The following is a 14,590-nucleotide window of genomic DNA, read 5'->3' on the forward strand; positions in this document are numbered from 1 at the left end:
TGATGGGCCTTCAGAGGCCTTGCAAGAAGTCAAAGCCCTGATTGTTAAGAACACAGAACAGGGTACCCTGTAGCATACACAGTGTGACAAATAGGCATTAATAGTCACTCAGAGGCTCTGGTACCTTGTTGTCCACTAAATTGTAGGGGTAAAAAACATCTGGTAGGTTCCAAGGGAGCGGTGCATTTTTTTTGGAAAGAAGAGGAGTGTGGGGTTACCAGACTTTAGGAGGCAATGAATAAAGCATGAGAGGCAGGAACTGAATCATGAACTGTTGTTGTTGGCTTGGCAAGAGTTGCAGGATAGGGCCCCAGGTCTGCATGGAGGCGGGTGAGGGAGGGAGGTAGTGAGGTTAGTACTCCACAGGGGAACTGGCATTTGGGTTTGGGTATCAAGAAATCACCAGGGTAATTAAGCAGGATAACCACGTTTGCACTGTGTGTGAATTCTTCATAGCTGGGGATGCTGAGCTGGATGGTTATAGATATCCTCTCCAATTCCAACATCCCTAGTGCCTAGCACTTCTCTGGCTCAAGTATTAGCAACAGCTATAGAGAGAAGGGTCGACCCCAAAGCATGGAGCACAGTGTATAGAAGTTTCCCCAGAGCTTGAAAGAAACGTTATCAGTGTATTTTTGTCCGCTCAGGCTGCCACAGCAACACGCCACAGACCGGGTGGCTTAAGCGACAGAAATTTGTTTCCTCACAGATCTGGAGGCCGGAAGCTCCAGATCCAGGCACCAGCAAGGCTGGTTTCCAGTGAGCCTTTTCCTCCGGGCCTGTAGATAGCTATCTTTTCAACTGTGCCCTCAGATGACCTCTTCTCTGTGGGCACTCAGTGGGGAGGCAGGGAGAGAGCTGTCATATCTCACCCCCCTTATGAGGACACCAGTCCTAGCAGATCAGGACCCTCATGACCTCATTTAACCTTTATTACCTCCTTATAGGCCCTGTCTCCACATGCAGTCACACTGGGGATTAGAAATTCTGCATATGACTTTTGGGGAACAGTCAGCGCAGGAGGAAAACCCTGGAGTGAGTTCTGGAGCAGTCACACTGTGATGTGTTAAGATAAGTGGGTGTAAAAAATCACTCTGAAGCCCATTCGGGCGTCAGTGCTAGAGGCCAACAGGAAAGCCCCATGCGTTCCACAGATTCGCATCTGACGCAGGGTAACTGTGACGGGAAGGTATTTGGGAGTCGTCTGCCAACCACAGCTCCCAGCCGGGGGTGACTCTGGACTGACTATCCTCAGAGCCCAGAGTGCTGCACAGAACCAAGACTTTGCGGTTGGAACAGTGCCACTCCCAAAGCCCGAGAGGGATGGCGCTGTAAGTTACTTAAAGAGTACCGTCCTGGGAGATAGGAAATCCGGGCTCTCCTCTTTGTTCTGCCGTTAACCAGATGTGAAAACTCAGGTAATTCCTTAACCATCTACCATCTACCAGCTTGTGCTGGTGTCGTGTGTCCCAAGCCCCAGAGTTGGTTTCATCCATAACCAGAGGCAGGTCCTTTGGTTCCCAAGATCTTAATTGGGCTGACATCACAATATACATAGGGCACGTGACAGCCACGGGTGAGAAGTAAGGTCTCCCTTCCCCTTGGAGAGAGTGGAAAGGCTCTAAGAGAGGGCAGACCATGAGGGCCAATGCAGCCAGGGCCTGGGAGTGGAGGCACAGGGAAGAGTGTGCTGATGACAGCCTTGTGGAGGGAGGGCAGAAGGTGCCACCGCCCTTTCACTTCAGTCACAGATCATGCTTGGGGACAGAGAAGCAGGTAGGGGGCAATAGAGCAGCCCCAGGCGAAGTGACTTGGTTGAGCTTAAGCTCATAGTGCCTTAGCGAATTAGAGTGGGGAATACCTGCTTTTGTATTTGACTCTGTGAATGGGCGTGTATGAGTGAAGGTGGGGGGAGAGAATGCATTAAGTTTTAAACAAGGGCAATAAGGGGCTCCTGGATGGCTGAGTCCTTTAAGGATCTGCCCTCAGGTCATGATCCCAGGCTCCTGGGATGGAGTCCTGCATCAGGCTCCCTGCTTCCCCTCTGCTGCTCCCCCTGCTTGTGCTCTCTCATTCTCTCTCTAACAAATAAAAAATAAAAAACCATGGGCAATAAGTGCTTACTTTTGTTTCTGATGAGATTTCTCCTGTGATAGTAAGAAATTCAATATGATTATAAATGAGGTGCTGGTGCTGGACTCCAGACATAGGTTCAAGGGAGATCTGGGGAGCAGTCTCTTCAGAGAAGTGAAAAACTAGTCACTGGTAAGACCCAAGGTCCTGAAGGACAATATGGCTCCTGTAACCTGGGTCCTGTTAAATGCCTCTCGCCATCTTTAATCCAATAGTTTGATTCTTCATTGCTTTAAGCCCAGCGGGCCTGGCTGCAGCCTGGTGTGGGGAACTGGGGGAAGCTGTGACACTTGGCCCTTTGTGGGAGGAATTTTAGTGTATAAATAGCAATAGTTATCAGTTCTGGAGAGCTTCCACTGCTCTGCTCCAGGCACTGTGCTATGACCTGGGTTTATAGCGGCGAGGTAAACATAGAAATAGATGTGGGCTCTGTTTCCAAGAAGCTGAAACCCACTGTTCTCCCTGTGCCATTCCCATTCTGTCTTCTCCAGCCACTGTGTAACACCATCAAGCACCGACGGGGTTGGACATGTCTGTTCCTTAGAAGGACTTCGTTGTCCTCAGTGGGCTCATCAAGCTGACTCTGCCCTGAATGGTGGAAGAAGAGGTAGGGCATTTCTTCTGTCCATTTGCTGGTGATTTTATCATCTGGGGATGGTTTCTGGTTGCTGAAAGTTGGTGCTATTATCCGGCATGGCCACGTTGTTAGGTGTGAGATGAGAGTGGAGAAAGCGAGCCTGAGATCCTGGAGGAAAAGAGCAGTCCGCCCTTCCTTCCCACTCTAGGGTGACAAGCAGATCCCAAGAATGTGGTCAGTTACCAGAGGACGCAGGCAAGGTGTGCGGAGGGACTTGGGGTTTACAAGCAAAACTAATAGCCCAGTTCTGTTAACTGACTTTCTGAAGGCAATTATGGGAAGTGCCGTGTACTGAAGAAGATGGTCTGTGGAACAGAGGGGCGGGAGAATCCAGAACAAGTTCGACCGGTCATTGAAGCGATCATTTCAGTCACCCCGAGCACAGCACTCATTAATCTCTAGCCCGAGCAATGCTTTGGTTATAAAAACGAGCTTTCTTCAAACTGACAGTTCTCATTTTAGCAGTATAAATCGTTTTAAATCTTATCACTAATTTATATCTAATCCTGTCTAATAAAGAAAACTTGAGAGTTCTATAGCTCTGTAAACATTTAAGAAAAACAATGGACTCAACACTAGTTACTTTTTAACCCTCTTGACTTGCCAAGGGAAGGAGAAAGTAAATATCAAAAATCTTATCACCAAGCACAAATTGCAATTTATACCTGTCAAGATGTTATTCAATATATAAATCATCAGTCTCCTCAGATGCCTTTTACCTTCGTATGTCTCTATTAAGCAGGATAAATGAGTAGTTGCCCAGCTAGCTTGTTGATCACAATTCAGCTTACTCTCAGGAGTACAAATAAATCACATGTTTATCCTGGTAACTGGACACTGATATAGAATTATTCACTGGCTGATTCCTAGATCAGAAACCACAAAAAATTTCTTTTTTATGGAATTATAGCTGACACACAACATTGCATTAGTTTCACCTGTACCACATAACGATTTAACTACTCTATACGTTACAGCTCTCCATGCAAAATTTTAATAGAACGACACTATCCTTGATGGTGTCATGGAAACGGAAGTGCCCAGTGTACTTTTCATAATGTGTACAATTACTTAAACATCATAGTAAGTGAATCAAGGCCATTGTCAAGCCTCTGTCAAGGAGAGTCATCAACCAGAGGGATTTCCCATTGCTCTTTAGGATGATAACCTCTGTGTCTGTTGGCCACACACATTCGGCAGCCTTGTGGACTCTTTGACAGCTGAGCAGCATATCTGTGTTTCAAGCACTGTGGTTCTTTTTCTTAATGCAAGAGTGCCAGTTGTCACCTTTCCTGTTACTGCTGTCTTTAGGAAAGTTCCTGACTCAGAAGGTCGAATCAGTCCTCCAAGGGGATTTTCAGGAGAACCACCTCCAAGATGATCACTTGAATATCTCCAAGAAAAAACTGAAATTCTAAACAACATCCATAGCAAGTCTATTCGTGTTGATAAAGAAGGGCTCTCCCCCTTAAGGCCAGATAGGCTCCATGAAAGCACGATCTTTACCTGTTTTGTTCACCGTGTCACCAGTCCCTAGAACAGCACCTGACACATCACTCCAGATTAAGTTGTTTTGAACAAATCACTATGGCCATTGATAGTGAGGTCGTTCATGGTCCTTAGGCAAGAGATGGGATTTGTGTTGGGATTTCAAGAATGGGAGGAGCTGAAGAGCAAAATTGAGAAGCTAAACATGAAAGGATACACTTTAATGGACTCGGGTAGGTCTGAATACATTTCAAACATAATTAACGTATGGCTGTCGGTCTGTACACATTTTGATAATATCCCTTTGAAAATGTGAGGCACACACATGTCATCTCCAGTGAATTCTCTTTGTCCATATACAGAATTGCGCACAAAAAAAGGCAACCTGACTGGCCTCAGCCCGTTCACTCCAGGTTTGTAAGTATTTCTCCCCCATGTTCTTTCTGACATCATGGTCTTTCAGGTTGACCTTTCAGGTTGGCTCCCACTCCCATTAGTTGTAGATGCCATGCAATGTTTGCAGTGTTAGGGTTGCAATACTCTCTGACTTTTGGTCATAACATGTCTTTGAAAGCCAGTGTGTATTTTACATTTACGGCATTTCTTCGTTTGCACTGGCCACCTTTCAAGTGGTCAATAGCCACATGTGGCTGCTAGCCATGGTATTTGGACCGCATGGGTGTAGAAAGTCCACACATTCTTCCACTCAAAGATATTGTGAGTTAGCTACATCTTTTTTTTTTTTTAGTGTCTTTTTTTAAATATTTAAATCCAGTTAGCCAACATACAGTACATCGTTAGTTTCAGGTGTAGAGTTCAGTAACTCATCGGTTGCGTGTAACACCCAGTGCTCATCACATCACATGTCCTCCTTAATGCCCACCACCCTGTTCCCCTTCCCCCCGCCCACCTCCCCTCCAACAACCCTCAGTTTGTTTCCTGGTTAAGAGTGTCTCCTGGTTTGCCTCCCTCTCTGATGACTCCCCATTCAGTTTTTTCCCTCCCTTCGCCTGTGATCCTCTGTGCTACTTCTTAATCTCAACAATTAAGTCAAGTGCTGGTAGTAACTCAATCATAGAGTCATGTATATTCTAAACCTGATGAGGCAGATTCCTGCACTGCCCTTGTCTCTGCTAGAGTGCTTACATTTGTTATTATTATTGCTGTTGTTTTAATATCTCTTGTTCACTGACTGTTTGATAAAAGAATTATCAAATTCTTTTGACTGCAGAAAATACAATGAGTCATGCATGAGGAAGACTTTCTCCTTGACCAAAGTTGAGTCAGGTTCCTCTGAGTCCTCTTTCTGCCCAGGCCCTGACCTCAGGCTCTGCTCATTTAGTCCAGTTTTAGCAAGAATCCTGCTGAGTCAATTTTTCAGAAATCTCCTACTCTACCCTTGATATCTGATCAAATTCCTTATCTCTCACCCTTAATATCTTACCACTCTTTTTTTTTTGAGATTTTATTTATTTATTTTGAGAGAGAGAGAGAGCATGAGCAAGGGGGAGGGGCACTAGGAAAGGGAGAAGCAGACTCCCCGCTGAGCTGGGAGCCTGGGATCATGACCTGAGCCGAAGGCAGACGCTTAACCGACTGAGCCACCCAGGTGCCCCGGTATCTTACCACTCTTAATATCTGATCAAATTCCTTATTCCCGGGTGCCTGGGTGGTGCAGTTGGTTGAACGTTCGACTCTTGGTTTCTGCTCAGGTCGTGATCTTAGGGTCGTGAGAGGAAGCCCCACATTGGGCTCGACGCTCAATGCAAGTCTGCTGAGAATTCTATTTCCCTCTTCCTCTATCTCTAACCCCCCAAATAAATAAATAAATAAATCTTTTAAAAAATTCCTTATCCCCCATTCTCAATATTTTATGACCCTGGCCTTCCTTCAGCAATATTCCTGTCCAGGTGATTCAGGCAGAATCCCTCCACCCTTAACCCTGATGTTTCCTCTTAATTTTCTGTCTAATGACCCCCGCCATCCTCTCTGGCTATAAATCTCCATTTGTCCTTGCTGTATTCAGAGTTGAGGCAGATCTCTCTCCCATACCACAAAATCCCATTGTAGTAGCATCCCTTGAATAAAATCTTCCCTACCGTCTTTATCATGTGTCACGAATAATTTTTTTCCTTAACAGTCGGGGAGGTGTTAATGGAGAACTATGACAAAAAGCATAACTTCCTATACGGGACATTTCCTGGGTTTACCTGACAAATATTCTTCTCTTCCTCCTCTAAGGTAGCACCCTCCTCAGTTCCAGTTCTTAGTAGAACTGCCAACTGGCCCAGGGGTAGCCAAGTGAGTCAGATGAGGCCAAAATGAAAATTCTGTTGAGAAATTGGACCTTGAGGATCAAACCAAGGATGAAAAAGGGTCGGTGCTCCATTATTCTGATGGCCCATTAATTCTTGCTTCTTTGGTTCCTGTATCTGTCATAGTCCCTGCCTTTCTGAAGAAAATGACCACTCATCTGAGTACACAGTTCACAGAGTCCCTTTGCAGTGGCCCATGTGGACCAAGGTAGTGGAGCATAATAGAAGTCTGTAAGTTTTTAACTGATGCCTTTGTCCCTGTTGCCCATGGCCATTAAAGATGAAAGGTCCGGGTGGGAGCAGGAATATTGGAAAAAGTGAAGTTATAGCTACTTACTGATTTTGTGGTCGATGGAGAGAAAACAACACCCACGTACAGGGCCAGTGGGGTGAGTGGGTAGAGGGAGCATCCTTGGCTCTAGGAGGTATAGGGGAAGGAGAGATGTTCATAATCTTTGTCTTCGGAAATGCCCCTGAAGACTTCCTCACACAGGAAAATGCCCTAGTGTGACTGTCCTAAACTTTGGCAAGCTCCTTAAATGTAACTGACTGCTGGCTCTGATACTCCCTGCTAGACAGCTCTGATCATGATTTGATTGCTACTTATTTTATTTTTTTAATTTTTAAAAAAATAGAATTTAAATCCAATTAATTAACATATAATATTAGTTTCAGACATAGAGGTCAGTGATTCATCAGTTATATATAACACCCAGTGCTCATTACATCACATGCCCTCCTTAATGCCCAACACCCAGTTATCCCATCCATCCACTCGCCTCCCCTCCAGGAACCCTCAGTTTGTTTCCTATGATTAAGAGTCAAGATGTAATTACTCAAACTGAAACTGGGAACGCTAGGCCTTACCAGGAAGTCACGTTGGAGGTACTCAACCTGTGTCCCTCCACAAATGTGGGCTTCCCTTGGGAGTTTCCGACAGTTGTCAACAACACTTTCTTTCTAGAGGCCCCACATGGACCTCTGGCACTGCACCTCTAGTGTGGAATTGAGGCATTAATTTACCTCCTTCTCAAAAGACATGGACTTGTACTTAAAGGGTGAGCCTAAGGAAACACCACCAGAATGTCATATAGCCCTAATATGATGGCAGAGCTCTACCTAAAATGAGGCTGCTCTTGGTTACTCAGGGGAATCTTCCAGAGGGATAACCGACTTAGTACTTATGCACATATCGCAGACAGTTTTTCCTACAATGAGAGTCATCCAGTTAGAAGAGGTGGTACAAAATTGTTCCTGACTTTAATGAAGTGACCACCAGTTTGGCCATGGGAAAGAGTCAGGCCAGCCTCAACTCACTGCCTGAGGTTATTATGGGTGTCAGAATTGCCCTGGAATTCTTCCTGAAGGGCCAAGGCAGAGACTGCAATCACTAATGCATCTTGCTACACCTGGGTTAATGCCTGGCACCATGTGGAAAGGTCAGTACAGAACCTTAATGACAATGATGACTTAGATTTGTTCGGCTGGTTGGGTCCAGGACCCTGGAGGGCATGACTGAGGTCAACATCACAGGTTGGCTTCATCCTGCTGCTTAGGTCCTATTGATAGTAACTTTAAATGCTGCATGAGACCAAATTAACAGATTTGGTCCCAGTCTCTATTGGTCAGAGTCATTAGACTGTCTCACTTGTGAGAAAATTCATAAGAGGCCAAGACAGTATAGAAATACAGAGTGGATATTGTGGGAGACAGTTCTGCACGGATTTATGTCCGCACATCTTGTGCGCAGAGGCACTGAGAGCCTTTGTTCCAGACTAGCTCTGTAAGGATGTTTACATAGTGAATAACTTTGAAATATGGAAAGAGCATCTCTTTCCAGAGCAGATGGCAGGCTTTCTTCCTGTCTCGTGTAATAATGATAATGTCTCCCTCTAAGGGAATTTCAGTCAGGGGGCACCTGGGTGGCTCAGTTGGTGAAGCGTCTGCCTTTGGCTTGGGTCATGATCCCGGGGTCCTGGAATCGAGTCTCACATCGGGCTTCCTGCTCGGCGGGGAGTCTGCGTCTCCCTCTGCCTCTCCCCCCTGCTCCTGCACACACGCTCTCTCTCTTTCTCTTTCCCTTGGCATGTGTGCGTGCAAAAATAAGTACATAAAATCTTAAAAAAAAAAAAAAGGAAAGTTCAGCCAGGCGTACTGCCCATTATGAAAGATCTGGGGTCCCTATGTTCAGGATTTGTCAGCATGCAAAGTATCCCCCTGGACTGCCCCATATTTCCTGCATGGTACCCAGGGAATGAGCAAACCAATGTGAACATGACGTTCACGCTACTTCCTGTGCTATTAGTAGTCAAGTCCTTTGTTTCTGACTTAAATCTTGCATTTTTTTGCCAGCGTCCATGACACTGTAGCAGGCTAGCCACAAGAAAAGTTTCAGACCCTTCCCAGTTCCTGATAAAAAGTAAAGTAGGTAGCTGAATTTACAAGTGTGGAGTTCACAGGAATGGTCTGGGAGTTATGGGTCCTGAAACGTCCGTCATTTGCAGATGAAGAGCCTGAACCTTAGAGGCGAACGGCTTATCCAAGGTTACGGCAAGGTTACACAGAGCCGAAACTTGACCCAGGTGTACGTGCTTATGGCTCAAGCCTGGCTGTGAAGTGAGCTGCCTCAAATCTCGGTTCTTTTTGCCATTTCTTGTTCTTTGACCCTGTTTCATAATTCAGGAAGTAAGGATAATGACAATATCAGCTAATGGGTTATTCTGACTTTTCAATGTTTTAGTCCTTGTCAGACATTTACCATAATGCTTAGCACGTGAATGCGTGGGTGTGCACACACACACACACACACTTGGCACTCAAAAAATTGTTCCCTAATATTAACATTGCTTATCAGTGCACTTTGTACCCACCGCCAATCGGCCGTCTTGTCAAGAACTGATTACAGCAGACCCGTCATATGAGGGACATCTGAGCCAAAGCATTGAGTGCTCTGAGACACCAGCACCTGGGAGGGTTTGTCTCGGCTGTGTGTCTGTGATTGCAAGGTGGCAAAACAGGCTTTGGGGACACAGTTCACCTCTTCACGAAGCAGCCATTTCGGAACATTCTCGGAAGAGTTAATGCCTAATCTTTCAAAGACCACCAAGAACAAGCCTATGATCTGTTAAAATCAGATTTACTGACTTAATACAGTGCGGGAGGACCTTCCTCAGGAGACATAGGGTGCTGGTTGCCACGAGGGAGGAGGAAAGCATCTTTTGCAAAGTTTGGGCTCCCACTGAAGGAATCTGAAGCAGGTGTATGGAAAGCAGAGGTCAGTTCTGGATCGTGTGCTCTTTCTGGGGAAATTAGTAGAAGCAGGGCTTAGTCAGGACTTGGGCGCTGCCTTAGTCAGTTCAGGCTGCTGTAACAAGTGACCATAGACTGGGTGGCTTAAACAGCAAACATTTACTATTCCTTGCAGTCCTAGAGGCTGGGAAGTCCAAGATCAAGGTCCTGGCAGATCTGACATCCGCCAAGAGCTTGCTTCATTGTCTACAGACATCCATCTTCCTGTTGTGTCCTTGCACGGCCGACAGTAGGGAGGACGAGCTCTCGGGTGTTTTCTTAGAAGGGCATTAACCTCATTCATGAGGGCTCCAATCTCATGACCTAATCATCGCCCAAAGGCCACACCTCCCAATGGCATCACATTGAGGGTTAGGATTTCGATATCCGAGTTTGGGGAAGACACAAACATGCAGTCCATTGACAGGTGTTGTCATGAGGACAGGGTAGTTTCGAACTTGGGTATCTCCAGGAATCCATGGGACTAGCAAAGCAGATTGGGGGGCATCATTGGTAGGAAAGCAGAAGCTCCCCAAGAAGGGGTCCTCATAGCATTTTACAAGATATAGCATGACCTTAGGTCACAATGGTTCCTGTGACCCATACAGCAGCCTTTATCTATGCCTGTCCTCCCAGCCTGATTCACAGTAAGCCTGCTTCTTTGTTTTTCAGTACAAATTGATTTCCACTCTTTGAATCCTGATGCATTTTTGCTCTTTTACAGTTAGTAGGTTGTCCCTCAGGATTTGGCACGTTTGGATTTGCAACCACAGAAACTGCCAAAGGTCCAGGGTCCTGGGTCACTGAACCCGGCTTCTGTTGCTATTTCCCGAGGTAGGGACTCCAGCAACTTGTGTGCCCTGTGCTACTCAAAGGTTTGTGCACATTGGCTGGTTGTTTTTTAGAAAACGTAATTGCTCATACGTGTGCTTGAATGGTGGTGGTCAAGCTCAACTGGGCTTTCAGTGAAAACGGTGGCCAAGCTACACCCAGAAGTCACTGAAGAGAGTTCTAAGAATTCCCGGTTGGTATGAGGCTACAGAGAGAGAAAGAGAGAAAAGAAATCTGCCTCCCTGGGTTTTGCAAATCCGTGGGCAAAATGCTGGGGCTGTGCATTCACCAGATGGAGACTCAGCTCACCGGGCGCCGTGGTGCCCTTGGCCCCTATGGTGGACTTCACAGTGCCTGGAACTTGGGAAGAGAAAAGGCTGGCTCAGGGGATGTATTTTTTGGCTAGGAAGGAGCTGACAGCAACGTAAATAGAACAACTAGGGGATGATGTTGGAACTTGAGGGTTCGTCCTTAATATCTCAACTTTCTGTCCATCTTCCCTTGTTCTGTACTGTGTTCTCAAAGAAGTTCTTGGCTTGATATTCCTGTTCGTTGATTTACTCTTGAGCTGTGTCTTTCCTGCTGTTCAGCCCATCTGGTGAATTCTTTAACTGCAAAAACTATCTTCCCCTTGCAAGATCTTGTCTCCACACCTTGTCTCTTTTCTGCATGTGCCGTTGTCTCTCAGCCACTAAAAATATTAACTGTACTTATTTTACAAGAGAGTCTCCGTTTATAGAGATCGTGATCTCTCTTCCATGATGCTGGTTTTTCCTCAGAGGTGTGTGAACGTTGGTTATTAACAAATCTGACTTGAGCATCCCTGATAACTTGGGGTCTTACTCGCCACACTGCAGAGGGTGGTCTGGGAGGAACTCGAGCCTGAGGGCAGACCCTCCCTGTGCTGCTGCCTGGCTCAAAGTGAGGCATGAAGCCTTTGTGGGTCACTTTCCCCATCTTTATGTCATGGTGATGATAGGGTTATCTGATGTGTCAAAAAATTTTGTATTTTTATTGCCTCTTCATAACTGAGAAATAAATGGGCATATATTATGAGAATGCCAAATAAAAACACAACATATTAAACGTTACTTTTTTTTTTTTACAGAAACTGCTATGCAAAAAAGATACTTCATGTTGTCAAATATATAAAGAATTGATTTATTTTAAGTCAGCTTGTAGATATGAAATTAGGCTTCAGATAATCATAGAGAATATTCTTTTCTAGTTCCCAAATGATACTTAAACTAGCAACAAAAGGATTGTCTATCTTTCCTTAAAGCTTTTGAACAACAACCCTTCAAACAAAAATCTCTGAATGCTGATTAAATGAATTGTTAGTTTAGATCCTACCGTGGTATTAACCATGAATCTCCAAATAAAATTGAAATATGTTTTGAGGTGCCTGAGTGACTCAGTCAGTTAAACGTCTGAGTTTTTTTTTTTTAAGATTTTATTTATTTATTTGAGAGAGAGAGAGAGCAGGAGGGAGAGACAGAAGGAGAATCAGACTCTTTGCTGAGCAGGGAGCCTGACACAGGGCTCAATCCTAGGACCCTGAGATCATGACCTGAGCTGAGAGCCGCTTGACTGACTGGGCCACCCAGGCGCCTGAAGCGTCTGACTCTTGATTTCAGCTAGGGTCATGATCTCAGGGTCACAAGATTGATCCCTTAGGTATTTAAGATTCGGGCAAAAATCAACAAGACAGGAAACAGCAATTGCTGGAGAGGATGTGGACAAAGGGGATCCCTCCTACATTGTTGGTGGGAATGCAGGTTAGTGCAGCCACTCTGGAAAACAGTGTGGAGGGCCCTTAAAAAGTTAAAAATTGAGCTACCCTATGACCCAGCCATTGCACTACTGGGTATTTACCCCAAAGATACAGACGTAGTGAAGAGAAGGGCCATATGTACCCCAATGTTCATAGCAGCATTATCCACAATAGCTAAATTGTGGAAGGTACCGAGATGCCCTTCAACAGATGACTGGATTAAGAAGCTGTGGTCCATATATACAATGGAATATTACTCAGCCAACAAAAAGAACGATTTCTCAACATTTGCTGCAACATGGACGGCACTGGAGGAGATAATGCTAAGTGAAATAAGTCAAGCAGAGAAAGACAATTATCATATGGTTTCTCTCATCTATGGAACATATGAACTAGGAAGATCGGTAGGGAAAGAAAGGGATAAAGAAAGGGGGGCAATCAGAAGGGGGAGTGAAGCATGGGAGACTATGGACTCTGAGAAACAAACTGAGGGCTTCAGAGGGGGGGAATGGGATAGGCTGGTGATGGGTAGTAGGGAGGGCACGTATTGCATGGTGCACTGGGTGTTATACGCAACTAATGAATCATCGAACCTTGCATCAGAAACCAGGGATGTACTGTATGGTGACTAACATAATGTAATAAAAAAAATTAAAAAAAAAAGATTCTGTCTCTCCCTCTGCCCCCACCCTACACCCCCCAATCCCGATCATCCCCACCCCCTGTTCCCACGAGTGCTCACTCTCTTTCTAAAAAAAAAAATAATTAAAAAAAATTTGAAATGTTTCAAGTTGAGCTCAGAATGCTTCAGTCTATCCATGTTCCTTGGGGAGGGCTTTTCAGCATTCTTCAGGTAGATAGCCAAGGGCAACTACTGCTCTCCATAGCTCAAGTTTAGTATTATGGAAAAGCTTGAACTTACAAGATTAGAATGTAATATTTCTATTTTCTTTTACTATCCTTCAAATGCATGCATGGTTTCTTTTCTAGTATCCCCAGAATTGCGATGGGATTATGCCAAGGGTAGGATCAGACTCATCAAGATTTTAAATTTTTTCTTAAGATTTTATTTATTTATTTATTTGACTGAGAGACAGAGAGGGAGCACAAGCAGGGGGAGCGGCAGGCATAGGGAGAGAGGGAGCACAAGCAGGGGGAGCGGCAGGCAGAGGGAGAAGCAGGCTTCCTGATGAGCAGGGAGCCTGATGCGGGCTCCATCCCAGGACCCTGGGATCATGACCTGAGCCGAAGGTAGACACTTCAGCAACTGAGCCCCCCAGGTGCCCTAGTTTCACCAAGATTTTAAAAACATAGTATTTTCCTTTTTAGAAATACCCTTTTCTCTTCCAACAAAGAGGAACTTCTATAAAACCAGACATGCACGAGGCAGAGTTTCCAGGTACCGTGCCGAAGTGACACCGACTACAGCCCCTAAGAGAAGGGACACCCAGGAAGTGGCTCCTACGATTGCCCCAGTGCTCTGTCTAGTGGCAATTTCCTGACTTCAGGGCAGGCACCTGAAATATAGCACAGTGGCCCCACTGTGATGGAGAAGACGCTGGCGTGGGGGGTGACTGAGGTGGCTGAATCCAGCAGGCCAGGAACCGTTGGGCACAGCCTTCTCTGGCCTGAGATCTGAGCTATGCTACTTTTCCCCATCTGAAACCTAGAATGCCTACCTTGCTGTTATTTGGTTTGGAAAATATGAATTTTAGGCAAGGAAAACTATGAAGGCTGTGACCAGGGTAGAGGTGTTTGGGAGCCCTATGCTATGGGAAGCCAGATCATTGCGGGCACCACACGGTGATTCTTAAGTGAATAGTTAAGTTACCAGAAGGCCAAGTGCCAAAAAATATGGAATGTGGGCCTTAAGACCACATTTGGACTTTTTTTGGTGACTGTGAAGCTGGGGAGATCCCGGCCAGACTGAGGATATGGATCTCATTGTCCTCCAAGCCCTTTGACCTTTCCCTGAAGCCCCTCAATAAAATGGTTTGATCTTGCCCCCCTCCAAAAAGAGGACATTTGGAGCCAGTTGGCACCCTGAGAAGTTCTGTGCTATAAATTAAGGAGTACCGTCTTACCCTCTGTTTGTGTGATCTTGGTTTGTCCATAATTCCTGAT

At 45.5% G+C, this 14,590-nt stretch overlaps 1 long non-coding RNA gene across 3 annotated transcripts in view; it reads left to right on the forward strand.

Annotated features, from left to right (window-relative positions):
• Positions 1-2,507: 2,507 nt before the first annotated feature.
• LOC125282768 (uncharacterized) overlaps positions 2,508-14,590 on the forward strand; it is a 45,168-nt gene continuing 33,085 nt past the window's right edge. For all 3 annotated transcript variants that reach the window (XR_008958038.1, XR_007190023.2, XR_007190024.2), the window contains exon 1: positions 2,508-2,740. This is a non-coding gene — a long non-coding RNA (uncharacterized LOC125282768). The remainder of the gene's footprint in view (positions 2,741-14,590) is intronic.

Source organism: Ursus arctos, unplaced genomic scaffold (genome assembly GCF_023065955.2).
Source record: "Ursus arctos isolate Adak ecotype North America unplaced genomic scaffold, UrsArc2.0 scaffold_7, whole genome shotgun sequence".
Taxonomy (NCBI): Eukaryota; Metazoa; Chordata; class Mammalia; order Carnivora; family Ursidae; genus Ursus; species Ursus arctos.